The sequence below is a fragment of the Beta vulgaris genome, chromosome 2 (assembly GCF_026745355.1).
Source record: "Beta vulgaris subsp. vulgaris cultivar EL10 chromosome 2, EL10.2, whole genome shotgun sequence".
In the NCBI taxonomy this organism is placed as follows: Eukaryota; Viridiplantae; Streptophyta; class Magnoliopsida; order Caryophyllales; family Amaranthaceae; genus Beta; species Beta vulgaris.
The window spans coordinates 6,758,068-6,772,862 of record NC_079203.1 but is presented as its reverse complement, the minus strand read 5'-3'; the positions used below and the strand labels follow the sequence as shown (position 1 = coordinate 6,772,862).

The 14,795-nt window shown below is 37.6% G+C and overlaps 1 long non-coding RNA gene across 1 annotated transcript; it reads right to left on the bottom strand.

The window, feature by feature from the left end:
* Positions 1 to 3,572: 3,572 nt before the first annotated feature.
* LOC130590557 (uncharacterized) lies at positions 3,573 to 4,497 on the bottom strand. Its single transcript, XR_008968408.1, has 2 exons — positions 4,432 to 4,497; positions 3,573 to 3,761 (listed from the first exon to the last, which is right to left on the bottom strand). It is a non-coding gene; the product is annotated as an uncharacterized LOC130590557 (long non-coding RNA).
* Between the last annotated feature and the right edge of the window lie 10,298 nt (positions 4,498 to 14,795).

Sequence of the window (14,795 nt, the reverse complement as noted above, 5' to 3'; positions counted from 1 at the left end):
AATCTCCGGTCCGATTCAGATTCCGGTCCGACCCTGGTCTGTGCATAACTTTATTAGATACTATTAGTTCTACACAACAAAAAATGAAATTTCAATAAGAGCATAACCAATGGTTAGACCAATTTTAGGGGTCACCAATTATTTTACTTCCTCCGTTTCAAAATAGATGGTACATTGTGATTAAAACGGACTCCTAGGCAAAATTTCATAAGTATGTTTAAATAGTATAAAGGGAGGTAGATTAATTCTAGTGGTCCCATGTGAAGAGGAGGGAGAAAGAAAAAGTTGGGGACCACATGTATTAATTAAGTAAAATGGTAAAAGTGTAAGGCAAAAGTTACTCAATAAGGAAAAAAAAACAATGTATCATCTATTTTGAAACACCCATAAATAGACAATGTATCATCTATTTTGAAACGGAGGAAGTATTACTTTCTCTTTCCTCCACCTCATTATGCCCAACTTACCCAAAAACCCTTATTTTTATACTCCCAATGGTTAGACTGATTTAAAGGATCATCAAACTCTCTCTCCTACTATTTACCATACCCCAAAAAATTAAAACCAAATTAACTAACCCAATATACTCTTGCCACATGTCCACCTTTATATAACTTTGGCTGACAAGTTTTTGGGATGAACGGTCCATCCCAATGCCCAGTTCATCTTCTTCTTTCTCCTCTTTGTACTCTCTCCCCTATTTTTTATTATTAATTTTTCCCTCTCTCTCCTCATGAACTCCCAAGAGTCCAACCACTAGGTATGCTCTAATCAATGATGTATTGCATTTATGATTTATATAACTTTATTATGATTTATATAAAAAAAATGTGGTAGGGCGCCTGCCATGGACGTCTCCGCTAGTGGTGAGGCACCTATCATGGACACCTCCGCTAGTGGTGGTGCGTCCATGGTGGACGCCTCTCCAACTTATCAAAAATAAAGAGGCGCCCACCATGGACACCCCACCACTGGTGGATGCGTCCATGGCAGGCGCTCCACCACAAGGTGAGGCGCCTGTCATGGACGCCTCCACTAGTGGTGGGACGTCCATGGTGGACGCTCCTCTATTTTTTTAAAAAAAAAGAAAATTAGTTCCAAGATTTAGATGGCGGTGGTAGTGCGCCGGCGGCTCTAGATGGCGGCGTGATGGAGGGTGTGATGGTGGTGCGACAGCAGCAGCACAAGTGGTGGTGATGGTGGTGCGGTGGTGTGGATGAAGTGAAGGAAAGGGAGAAAGAGAGAAGAAAGGTCATTGGTGGTGTGACGTGGTGGCCATGGTGGTGGTGACGGTGCGGTAGCACGACGCAAATGGTGGTGGTGGTGTGGTGCTGGGCGTGGTGGTGGTGGCGGTGCGACAGCAGGACGCAAGTGGTGGTTGTGGTGTGGTGGAAGTGAAGGAAGGAGAGAGAAGAAAGGTAAGTATACAAATACGGTATAAATATATTGTATTTAGGGTGTTAGTAGGTAATTACAAGGCGACGAATAGCAAAACCCTTCAAGATAATACCCTTTTTGTCCTTCTGGGACATCTCAAAATGCTTGATCCATTTCCAAGTTTAAATTGGGACCATATAACCTAGTCCCTCCCACATAAAAATAAAAGGTAACAACAAGAGTTTGAAAGATTATGTGCACACTAATTAAGCTTTTTTCATGTAAGAGCCTCTGAGAGACTAGATCATGTTCTTTTGAAATGAGAGAATTGAATTGAATTGAATTGAATTGAATTGAATTGAATTGAACTAAACTAAACTAAACTAAACTAAACTAAACTAAACTAAACTAAACTAAACTAAATGAAACTGAATTGAACTGAACTGAAATAAACTGGGAGAAATTGAACTGCAGAGGATAACTGAATTGTAGAGAGTAACTTAATTGAACTGAAAATAAGTCCAAAAAAACAGGAGTACCAAAGAATCTGCGCATTCTCATCTATTGACTTCACTAAACTAAAAGTGGCTAATATCATCTTCTTCATACCGTCCACACTCCACATATCAACTTAATGTGCAATATATTTCCACCTAAACTTACACTCCTTTCGTCCTAATTTAATCACAATACTTTCACATTTTCATTATTACAAATTCAATTTTCATATAATCTTTCTTCATCAATATATAAAAAGAAATGTTATTAGAAAATTGTCAAATAACTTATACTCTGTTTTCTCACAATAATATATGTTATTCATATGCTTTCTTTTATTTATTTTTTTCTATGATAATATCACTTGATTGAGAGGCCATTAAGTTACTAGCGGTCATTCTCTAAGCTAATCTCTCTTTTCTCAAAATCCAACCTTAGATGTTGGAAAAATAGTGGGGTGTAAATTTAAGATATCGTTGGTTCCGTCTTACAATCTTACTATATACTTCCTCATTGCAAAGTACTTAAAATGTTAACTTTTAATCTATTCATATACTTTCTTTGACTGTATTTGTAAATACTATGCGAGGAAAAATATAGTCATATATGATCATATTATATTCACCTTGACATCTAGTTTCAAAAGTAATACTCCTCGTGAGTCGTGATTGCTTTAAAAGCGATTCAACAACTTACTCATACAACAAGATGCATATTTATTTTAGTAAGCTCATTTCCTAAATTATTTTAAAGCTAAGTGTACTTTGTTGGGAGTAGTCTTGGGATTAGAGACCTCATGAGAAGTTTCTTAGGGTGCGCATGAGTGAACATAAAATGTGTCGGAAGAACTTGTGTTGATTTATGAGGACAATTGTTAGCCCTAAATACACATCGATAACAATAGACTCGACTACATCAATTGTCTGGGTGTTACGGTGTATGTCTCAAACTCTCTAATTTCATATTAGTCATCAATTGACTGTAATCCCTTGTAAATTTATGAATTTATAAATATATTTTAAAATATAGTTATTTATATTTAAATATAATTTAGTATTTAAATGATCCATTTCTTTAACAGTTGACTATTTGAAAGTCAAGGGAATTATTTTAATGGTTTAAAGACGTTAAAATACTTTGTTCGAGCACGCTTTGAAAAATATTTGAAATGCTTAAAACACTTTTTGGATTCGAAAAAAGATTTCTAAGTGAGCATGAGAAACCCAAACACTATTATATTTGAATTAGGAAAAACACTCCTAGTTGGGTATGGGGACCCAAATACTAATTTTATTTATCATTAAACTCTATTTTAGTCCAATCACCTTTTCCTAAGCTCACAAGGGAAACCTATATAAACCACATATTTTCCCACACAAGTACTTTCTTTCTCCTCCTTCTCCAAAATTTTCGAACTCCCATATTTCTTTTTATCTATCTTTTCCTTTTCTTTCTTCCTCTTCCTTCGGCACTCCATTCTCCTCTTCGCATAGTTTTTTTTCTTTTAATAAAGCTAGACTAAGATTAGTACCTAATTATTGCATATATTAAAATTTGTAAGCATATAATTGTAACGCCCCGACTCCTAAGCATCGTTAATTCATTAATTAGCTCTTACTTAGCAGCGGAAGACTTAACTTAGTCGGTGCGTTACTGCCGTACTTTCCTTTTGGAAAATACAAGGCAACATAAGTTCGTTAAAGAACGTAACTTTATAAATATTAAACTTCATAACTAACTTAGAAATGCGTAAATAACTAGGTGAAACATAATTAAGGTTCATAAACTAATGTTCTCAAGCTTAGAATACATATTAATAAGAGTCTGCATAATTTAAGTAGTAATTATTCCTCACTGCTACGCCATTCCGTCATCCCCGTCATTACCTAAAACAGAAAAGCAAAACGTCATGAGCCGAGGCCCAGTAACATACTACTCTAACATCGTAAATTCATTTCAATTCATTTTAGTTGCAAACAGGGAGGAGAGAGAATAGAGTAAAAAATTTCATAAACATTTTATGTAAACATAAATTCATTATTATCTTCATATCATAATCATCATATAATTATCTTATTGGTAACTTGGCGAGTATAACATACAGGGACGTCTCCCATTATCATCATCGTCATCATCATAATCATAGGGCAATAGCCACCAGGGACAACGTCCCTAACCAGAAGGTGGCATAAAGCCATGCATAGTGCGGTGCCACCAGGGACAATTGCCCCTAACCAGAAGGTGGCGTTTCCGCCATAGAATAGAACGGTACGTGCACGACCAACATAACATCGTACTGCCAAGAACCATCTTTCACTTTTGTTTATCATGTTTCATTTTTTTTTTTTTTTATACATTATACTTCACAATCATCATGAAATCATATTCTTTAATCTTTCGCAAGTCATCATAAATTACGTAACGTCATGAAATATCATGTTCATAAAAAAAAGTATTTCATATCCCGCAATCCATAAAAGCATACATTTAACATAAACATTATAAATATCAACAAATATTTAGAAAGGGAATGCGGGTGTTAGCAGTAGACGTTACCTCAAATCCTGCTTAGTAACTTTGATAGTCGGGGGAGGCTTGTAATATCCCTTTTTCCTTAATCTAACCAATAATTGGTAACGAGACGATTAATATTGTAAACTCCCTCAATTGTTATCATTAAAGTTATAAGATTGACTCGTTAACCAAATTAATAGTTGGACTATGTATATTCGTTTTGTTTACTAAACTTTATAAATACCGTCTTATTACTTAAATAATTATTATTACATTAGCTTTTATAAAATAAAACTTGTCATATTTAAATATTAATAAATTAAGGTTAATAATAGGGACTTAACAAATTAAAGGATAAGACTACTTAGTATTATATTTGCTAAACTTGTTTCACCCAACTTGCCCATTAATTAGGCTAAGTCATATTACTTAGATTATATCATACTTACCTTTAATATTGTAGTAAGCTAGTAACTAGTTGCAAATATACGTAAATACTTCCAACAACAATCAAGTTAGAAGTTGTTTATTACTTGAGCCCAAATATCATAATTAGTAAGTACTAACAATTAAAACATTTAAGGCCCAAAAAGGAAAATAAGAAGGAGAAAGTAAATAAAAGGTAACGTTCATTACCTTGCGGCAAGGAACAGAGGAAGGGCGACGATGAATGTGTCGCTAAGAAGGAAGCTGCAATGGTGAACTTGGGGGTGGTTCGTCGGAGTGACGAAGGTGAGTCGTTCCGATGGAGGTTCGTGCAGGCGTGCAGGTGGGTCGAAGAGAGAGAGAAGGGAGTGCGTGTGGGTCGTTGGTAGTCGCGGAAGTGGTCGGTGGCTGGGAGGCGGGCTGGTGCGTGGCTGCTATGGTATACGAAGTCACAAGTGGTGATGGTGGTGTTGTGGTGGTGCGGCACAGGTGATGGTTGGTGGTGCCGTCGTGACGGTGCGGCGCAGGTGGTCGAAGAGGGAGAAGGGTGCTGCGAGAGAAACGAAGTGCGAGGTTGAACGGTTGCTGGGTAGGTGAGGTCTGTGGGTGTTCGGTGGTTGGCTGGGTAGTGGCGGCAGACGTGGGTGGCGAAGTGGTGGTGCGGTGGTGGTCGCCCAAAAACAGAGGAGGAAGCAAGCAGTGGGTTAATTTTTTTTGTATTAGTTTTGGCTTAATATTAACTCCAAAATTTCTGATTTTCGGTTTTGTTTTGTGTTGGCAAAACTTGGGAATCAATTGGTATTTATAGAACTTGTTGGAGGTTGCCATTGCCTTGCTGTTCAGTTTATAATTCAAAGCTTATGAACTTTGGTCAAGTTTCATTAATGAAGGAAGATTGAGAATTCAAATTTGGGGCTTCTTCCAGATTTTGTGAGATATTGTGGCAAGCTTTATTGACTAACGAAGAAGATTTCTGACATGAGTGTTGAAATGTGGTGGTGAAATTGTTGATTTCATGTGTGAACATTGCAATTTGTCGAAGAAGAAGGAAATGGGAGGGAGGAAGAAGATGGGCTAGTGCTAGACTCATAGGGGCATTTTTGTAAATTTTAATTTTTACTTAAGTATATACTTGTTCTATTGTCCACAAGTTAGATTAAATAAAGGAAACTTAAAATAGCTTATTATATATTTTAATATCTATAATTCTTGTTTTTGTTAGTTTGAAAATATTTAATTTATAATTAATCCGACAATTAATATTACTTAGGTACGGGATATTACATTCTCACCCCCTTAGAAAAAGTTTCGTCCTCGAAACTTAGTAAGTTAAAATAAGGTCTTGCTAGTATATCAAAAATCATTATAGAAAGTAAACATATTCATACTTTAATAACATATGCAGATCAACATGATAAACATACATAATAATCTAAGCAAATAGATGAGGGTATTTCGCTTTTATTTGATCTTCAACTTCCCAAGTTGCTTCAGTCGACGAATGGTTGGCCCATAAAACTTTTACCATGGGAATTACTTTGTTTCTGAGCTGCTTTTCCTACGGTCAAGAATTTCAATCGGTTTTTCTTCGTAAGTCAAGTCGTTTCTCAGTTGTAAAGGTTCATGCCTAATCACATGGCTTGGATCAGGTATGTACTTTCTTAACATCGATATATGGAAGACATTATGCACCTTATCTAGGTCTGTCGGTAGTGCCAGTCGATAAGCCACGTCATTCACTCGCTCGAGAATCTCATATGGCCGATATACCTTGGACTAAGCTTACCAGATTGACCAAATCGCATGACACCTTTAGTAGGTGAGACTTTCAGAAAAAATGATCACCCACTATAATCTAGTGGTCTCCTTCGTCGGTCTGCATAGCTCTTCTGTCGATTCTGCGCAGTCTTGATCCTGGTCTGAATTAATCGTACTTTTTCTGTCGTTTCTTGTATCAAGTCGGGGAGCTTCGTCAATATCACTCCAACAAAGGGGTGTTCTACATCTTCTTCCATAGAGTGCTTCATATGGGGCCATTTTGATGCTAGCTTGGTAGCTGTTATTGTAAGAAAATTCTACCAGTGGCAAGTACTTCTCCCAACTTCCTTGAAAATCTAACATGCATGCTCTTAACATATCTTCCAGGGTCTGTATCGTCCGTTCCGTCTGACCATCAGTTGCTGGGTGGAAGGCTGTACTGAAGTCGAGTCTAGTGCCAAGAGCTTTTTGCAATTCTTTCCAGAACTTTGCTTGGAATCTTGAGTCTCGATCAGATACGATTGAACTCGGAACTCCATGTAGCCTGACAATTGTATTCATATACAGTTCAGCTAGCTTGTCTAAGCTCCAATTATTTCTTATAGCTAAGAAATGCGCGGATTTCGTCAATCTATCCACAATCACCCAGATAGAGTTCATGCCTCGAGTTGACGGTGGTAGTCCCATTATGAAATCCATCGAGATCGAATCCCACTTCCAAGTAGGGATACTCAAAGGTTGTAGGAGCCCTGCAGGTCTTTGGTGCTCTATCTTGACCTTTTGACAAGTCAAGCATCTTGCCACAAATTCAGCGACTTCTTGCTTCATGTTGCTCCACCAGAATGTCTGTTTCAAATCTTTGTATAACTTGTTTCCTCCGGGTGGATTGAGAAAGGACTATTATGAGCTTCTTCTAAAATCCTCTTCTTTAATGTCTCCTTATTGGGGACACATAACCTTCCTTGAAATCTCAAAGTACCATCCTCTTGGATCACAAATCCTGGCGACTTCCCCCTTTACATCATTCTTTATTTTCTCTAACTCTGGGTCTCCACTTGTGCCTCCTTTATGTCTGCCAACAAGTTGGCCTAACTCCAATGCATTCAAGTATGCACCTTCTTTTCTCTGAATGATCTCTACTTTCATTTTCCAAAGATCATCTTTTATAGCTTTTGGTAGGGTCAGGTTGTGTTTAGGTGAGCTTTTCGACTTAGGGCATCAGCTACAACATTTGCTTTTCCAGGATGATATTGAATGTCAAGGTCGTAGTCTTTTAGGAGTTCTAGCCACCTACGTTGTCTTAAGTTCAACTCTTTTTGGGTAAAGATGTATTTGAGGCTTTTATGGTCGGTAAAGATTTTGCACGGAACACCATACAAATAGTGTCGCCAGATTTTCAGGGCAAATACGACAGCGGCTAGTTCAAGATCATGGGTTGGGTAATTTTGTTCATGCGGTTTGAGTTGTCGAGAAGCATATGCTATAACCTTCTCGTTTTGCATCAGCACGCATCCTAATCCATGCTTGGAGGCATCACTATACACACAAAGCCATCTGTACCAGAAGGAAGGGTTAGAATTGGGGCAGAGGTAAGGCGTTTCTTTAACTCCTGAAAAGCTTCTTCACATTCATCGCTCCATTCAAACTTGACCGACTTCTTCACCAATCGCGTTATAGGCATAGCTATCTTTGAGAAGTCTTGGACGAATCTTCGGTAGTATCCAGCTAAACCCATAAAACTTCGAATTTCGGGGACATTGGTGGGTCTAGGCCACTCCATTATGGCTTTTATTTTCTGAGGATCAACGGAGACTCCATTCTCGAAATGATGTGCCCTAGAAAGGCAACTTCTTTCAACCAAAACTCACATTTCTTCAGCTTCGCATACAACTTTCTTTCTCTTAGTATTTCCAACACCTTTCTCAAGTGTTCTTCGTGCTCACTTGAGTTTCTTGAAAATACCAAGATATCATCGATGAATACAACAACGAATTTATCAAGGTAGGGCTTGAAAACTCGGTTCATCAGTCCATGAAAACGGCTGGGGCATTGGTTACCCAAAGGGCATCACCGTGAATTCATAATGGCCTATCGAGTTCTGAAGGCGGTTTTTGAGATATCTTCTGGCTTAATGCGAAGTTGATGATATCCAGACCTCAAATCTATCTTGGAGAAAATGGTTGCACCTCGCAGCTGATCGAAAAGATCGTCGATGCGGGGTAAGGGATATCTATTTTTGATGGTAATCTTATTTAACTCTCGATAATCGATGCACAACCTCATACTTCCATCTTTCTTCTTTACAAACAAGACTGGTGCACCCCAGGGTGAAACACTGGGTCGGATGTACCCTTTCTCGAGCAATTCATCTAGTTGCTTCTTCAATTCTTGCAATTCAGCTGGTGCCATTCTATATGGTGCCTTCGAGATAGGGGCAGCTCCCGGAATAAGGTCGATGCTAAAGTCTATTTCTCTTTGCGGAGGCATACCAGGTATGTCTTCTGGAAACGTCAGGGTACTCTTTTACTATAGGGATGTCGGACAAAGAGCTTCAGGTTTTGTTGGTCTATTACATTGCAAAGGTATCCGTAACAACCCTTCGCAAGTAGTTTGAATACTTTTGAGGTTGAGATAATACGGGTTTGCTTTTCTTCTTCGATAAGAAACCTTGCACCCTCAGGTCTTCTAAGGGTTATCTCATGGTTAAGGCAATTAATGTCGGCTTGGTACTTGGATAACCAATCCATTCCCAATATCACATCAAAGTCGGTTAATTCAAATTGAACTAGGTCAACTAGGAACTCATAGCCTCCTATAAGGATAGGGCAGTTTCTATACATGACATCACATGAGATAGATTCACCATTTGGGATGGAAACTGACATGGCAGAGAATTTAGGGCATGGTTTTGCATTCAAAGTTCTAGAAAATGCAGTAGATATAAATGAATGTGAAGCTCCAGAATCAAAAAGAACACAACCGGGTATAGAGTGGACAGGAAAATACCAGTGATGACGGTATCATCAGCTTCAGCTTCTTCTCTTTGCATCATGAACACTCTCCCAGCTTGTGGAGGTCCTCTCGGAGGATTACGATTGTTGTTCGCATTGCCGCTATAAGTGGAGTTTGTCCATTCCCTTGATTCCTTGTGAAGCCATGGTTGTTCACTTGTGGCCTCGTTGTTCTTGAACAGGACAATCTTTCACTATATGGCCTTGTTTACCACATCGATAACATTGGTCGGCCTTTACGACAGTCCCTTGCCCAATGGCCTTGCTTGTTACACTTGTTGCACCGAGGAACTTGTCTTTGATTACGATTCTCCTCCAGTGACCAGTATTCAACTTCTTGTGAAAATGTTGCTTGATTGGCCTTCTTGAGGTTTTCCTTTCCTCTTACCATTCTCAAACACCTCCTTTCTAAGTTTCGTCTTGCGTTCGACATTGATGGCCCTATCATACAATTCCTGATAGGATTTGCTCATATGTGCTGCTAGTTTCTCCTGAAGGTCAACGTTTAGACCTCCTTCGAAACGATTCATCGTTGCGATCAGTGGAAACCAAGTCTGGAGCGAATCGAGCAAGTTCATTGAATTTCACGCGTATCCAAGACTGTCATATTCCTTGTTTAATGAATAAACTCCGACTCCATTTGGAGTTGCAATGACTGAGGATAAAACTGGTTGCGCATGGCCTCCTTTAGATGTTCCCATCCGAATCCAGGATGCTGTTGCATTTCCTTGGCAGTTTTCCACCAAAGATCGGCTTGTCCTTTCAGATAAAAGACTGCAAAGTTAACTTTCCACTTATCGGGGCACTGGGTGCATCGAACAATTTTTCCATGCCGTTGAGCCATTCTTCAAACTCAGTGGGGTCTGGCTTTCCATCATAAGTTGGGGGCTTATGAGCCGAAACCTCTTGAACATGTTTGAGCACTCTTCTTGTTCAGTCCTAGGCCTTTGTCGATTTCCTTGTAAAAGCTCCATCATCATCAGCCTCATTAAATCCATTCGGTTATCACTAGCATCTCCCGTGGCATCTCCAAAAACAGGGTCGCTACGCAATGCGTCAATCCTTGCCCTCATTTCTTCGAGCGTGACCTCGGATTCGTGGTTTGCGTTTCCTCCATTAATAGGGTCACTTTCGCTTGAGGCCATGTCTAACACATAAATATTTTACGTTTATGACATACTCATTTGCCAGCAATACTCTGTAACAGCGTTAAAGTAGCGTAAAAGTTTCCCATTCCCGTCCTATCTCTACACTCATATTCATTATTGTTTCCTTATTTATCTACAACCATTTTATTTTATTTATTTATTCATCTTAGCTAAATTATTATCCTAAACCATTTTAGTTCTTATTGAAATACGTAAAACCTGTAAGGTTTTACTTAAGGTTTCGGAACCGTTGGCTCTGATACCATTCTGTAACGCCCCGACTCCTAAGCATCGTTAATTCATTAATTAGCTCTTACTTAGCAGCGGAAGACTTAACTTAGTCGGTGCGTTACTGCCGTACTTTCCTTTTGGAAAATACAAGGCAACATAAGTTCGTTAAAGAACGTAACTTTATAAATATTAAACTTCATAACTAACTTAGAAATGCGTAAATAATAGGTGAACATAATTAAGGTTCATAAACTAATGTTCTCAAGCTTAGAATACATATTAATAAGAGTCTGCATAATTTAAGTAGTAATTATTCCTCACTGCTACGCCATTCCGTCATCCCCGTCATTACCTAAAACAGAAAAGCAAAACGTCATGAGCCGAGGCCCAGTAACATACTACTCTAACATCGTAAATTCATTTCAATTCATTTTAGTTGCAAACAGGGAGGAGAGAGAATAGAGTAAAAAATTTCATAAACATTTTATGTAAACATAAATTCATTATTATCTTCATATCATAATCATCATCATAATTATCTTATTGGTAATTGGCGAGTATAACATACAGGGACGTCTCCCATCATCATCATCTCATCATCATAATCATAGGGCAATAGCCACCAGGGACAACGTCCCTAACCAGAAGGTGGCATAAAGCCATGCATAGTGCGGTGCCACCAGGGACAATTGCCCTAACCAGAAGGTGGCGTTTCCGCCATAGAATAGAACGGTACGTGCACGACCAACATAACATCGTACTGCCAAGAACCATCTTTCACTTTTGTTTATCATGTTCCATTTTTTTTTTTTTACATTATACTTCACAATCATCATGAAATCATATTCTTTAATCTTTCGCAAATCATCATAAATTACGTAACGTCATGAAATATCATGTTCATAAAAAGTATTTCATATCCCGCAATCCATAAAAGCATACATTTAACATAAACATTATAAATATCAACAAATATTTAGAAAGGGAATGCGGGTGTTAGCAGTAGACGTTACCTCAAATCCTGCTTAGTAACTTTGATAGTCGGGGGAGGCTTGTAATATCCCTTTTTCCTTAATCTAACCAATAATTGATAACGAGACGATTAATATCGTAACATTCCTCAATTGTTTTAATAGTTATAAGGTTGACTCGTTAACCAAATTAATATTGACTATGTATATTCTTTTTTCTAAACTTTATAAGTACGTCTTATTACTTAAATAATTATTATTATCATTAGCTTTTTAAAATAAAACTTGTCATATTTAAATATTAATAATTAAGGTTAATAATAGACTTAACAAATAAAGGATAAGACTACTTAGTATTATATTTGCTAAACTTGTTTCACCCAACTTGCCATTAATTAGCTAAGTCATATTACTTAGATTTATAACTTACTTTAATATTGTAGTAACTAGTAACTAGTTGCAAATATACGTAAATACTTCAACAACAATCAAGTTAGAAGTTGTTTATTACTTGAGCCCAAATATCATAATTAGTAAGTACTAACAATTAAAACTTTAAGGCCCAAAAAGGAAAATAAGAAGGAGAAAGTAAATAAAAGGTAACGTTCATTACCTTGCGGCAAGGAACAGAGGAAGGGCGACGATGATGTGTCGCTAAGAAGGAAGCTGCAATGGTGAACTTGGGGGTGGTTCGTCGGAGTGACGAAGGTGAGTCGTTCCGATGGAGGTTCGTGCAGGCGTGCAGGTGGGTCGAAGAGAGAGAGAAGGGAGTGCGTGTGGGTCGTTGGTAGTCGCGGAAGTGTCGGTGGCTGGGAGGCGGGCTGGTGCGTGGCTGCTATGGTATACGAAGTCACAAGTGGTGATGGTGGTGTTGTGGTGGTGCGGCACAGATGATGGTTGGTGGTGCTGTCGTGACGGTGCGGCGCAGGTGGTCGAAGAGGGAGAAGGGTGCTGCGAGAGAAACGAAGTGCGAGGTTGGGTAGGTGAAGGTCCGTGGGGGTGTTCGGTGGTTGGCGGGGTAGTGGCGGCAGACGTGGGTGGCGAAGTGGTGGTGCGGTGGTGGTCGCCCAAAAACAGAGGAGGAAGCAAGCAGTGGGTTAATTTTTTTTGTATTAGTTTTGGCTTAATATTAACTCCAAAATTTCTGATTTTCGGTTTTGTTTTGTGTTGGCAAAACTTGGGAATCAATTGGTATTTATAGAACTTGTTGGAGGTTGCCATTGCCTTGCTGTTCAGTTTATAATTCAAAGCTTATGAACTTTGGTCAAGTTTCATTAATGAAGGAAGATTGAGAATTCAAAGTTTGGGGCTTCTTCCAGATTTTGTGAGATATTGTGGCAAGCTTTATTGACTAACGAAGAAGATTTCTGACATGAGTGTTGAAATGTGGTGGTGAAATTGTTGATTTCATGTGTGAACATTGCAATTTGTCGAAGAAGAAATAAATGGGAGGGAGGAAGAAGATGGGCTAGTGCTAGACTCATAGGGGCATTTTTGTAAATTTCAATTTTTACTTAAGTATATACTTGTTCTATTGTCCACAAGTTAGATTAAATAAAGGAAACTTAAAATAGCTTATTATATATTTTAATATCTATAATTCTTGTTTTTGTTAGTTTGAAAATATTTAATTTATAATTAATCCGACAATTAATATTACTTAGGTACGGGATATTACAATAATCATGGTATATTAAGAGAATTTCCTAATATTAAAATTGCACCTCTTTTTGATATTAAGGGACCAAATTCTAAATTTACAATAAGGCCTCCAATATATTTGAGATGACCTTTCTTGATTAATATGATTATATAATATATTTACATTTATAATCATAGACTTAGCACTTAGCATGAGTTAGTTAATTGAATTAGATTAATGTGAAACCCAAATTACTTTTACACAAAACCTTCTTTATTCGGATGTATAGGAGACATGATTAAGATTATTACATGTATCTTATATAACAAAATCTACTTAAATCAAAAACAAATTCAACTCCGATTAAATCAAACATGAACAAATGGAAATATTGTGAGCTAAACATAGACAAATATTGGAATATACTTCCTTGGTAATTTTTTAATTGCAACATTTTTGCATTTTCACACTTGTTGAAGCATAATTTTGATCATTGATAACTTTAGTTGTATGTTTGTAAAAATTATGCAAATGAGATAATAAAAAACTACACATTCAGACAAATCAAATAAGATCTCACATGACTATGGTCAACCTTGTGTATATAAAGATCATCAAACAAGGTCAAAGTGTGAACTATGAATTACAAAAGTAAAATGTTGCAATTAAAAAAAGATGGGAGTAGGTATAGAATTATTAGATCCACATCGCAACTTGCATGTGGCCAAATATAGGTGTGGTCGTGTGCGCGCGTCTGTCAGTCAGCCAACCCATTTTCAAAATGTCATATCTTACTCGTTTCTCATTGGAATCGAGCTTTTAACCAGAAGTTGAAAAGATATCGAGCCAAATTTTCAAATCCAGCTTGAATTTTCGTAAGATACTGAGTATGTTGTGAGATATTGTATTTTGAAGTTGACCCTTGTGTACAAACATTTAGGAATGAATGAAGTTACCCTATGAGCAAATAAAGTTGTTTGTATGAATATGTGGTTACTATTAACAATAAAAGGGTGTCACTCCTATAAATAAATGTCATTACTTTTATAACAAAAGGTAAAACTGATCAGTTTACTCTTATGACGAACGAGGTTACTCAATGAAAAATGTAGTTGCTTCTGTGAACAATTGAGATTACTCGTATGATTAAGTAGGTGATGTTACTCTTATAAACGAATGAGTTTATTTTATGAAGATATGGGGTTACTGTTATGAACAA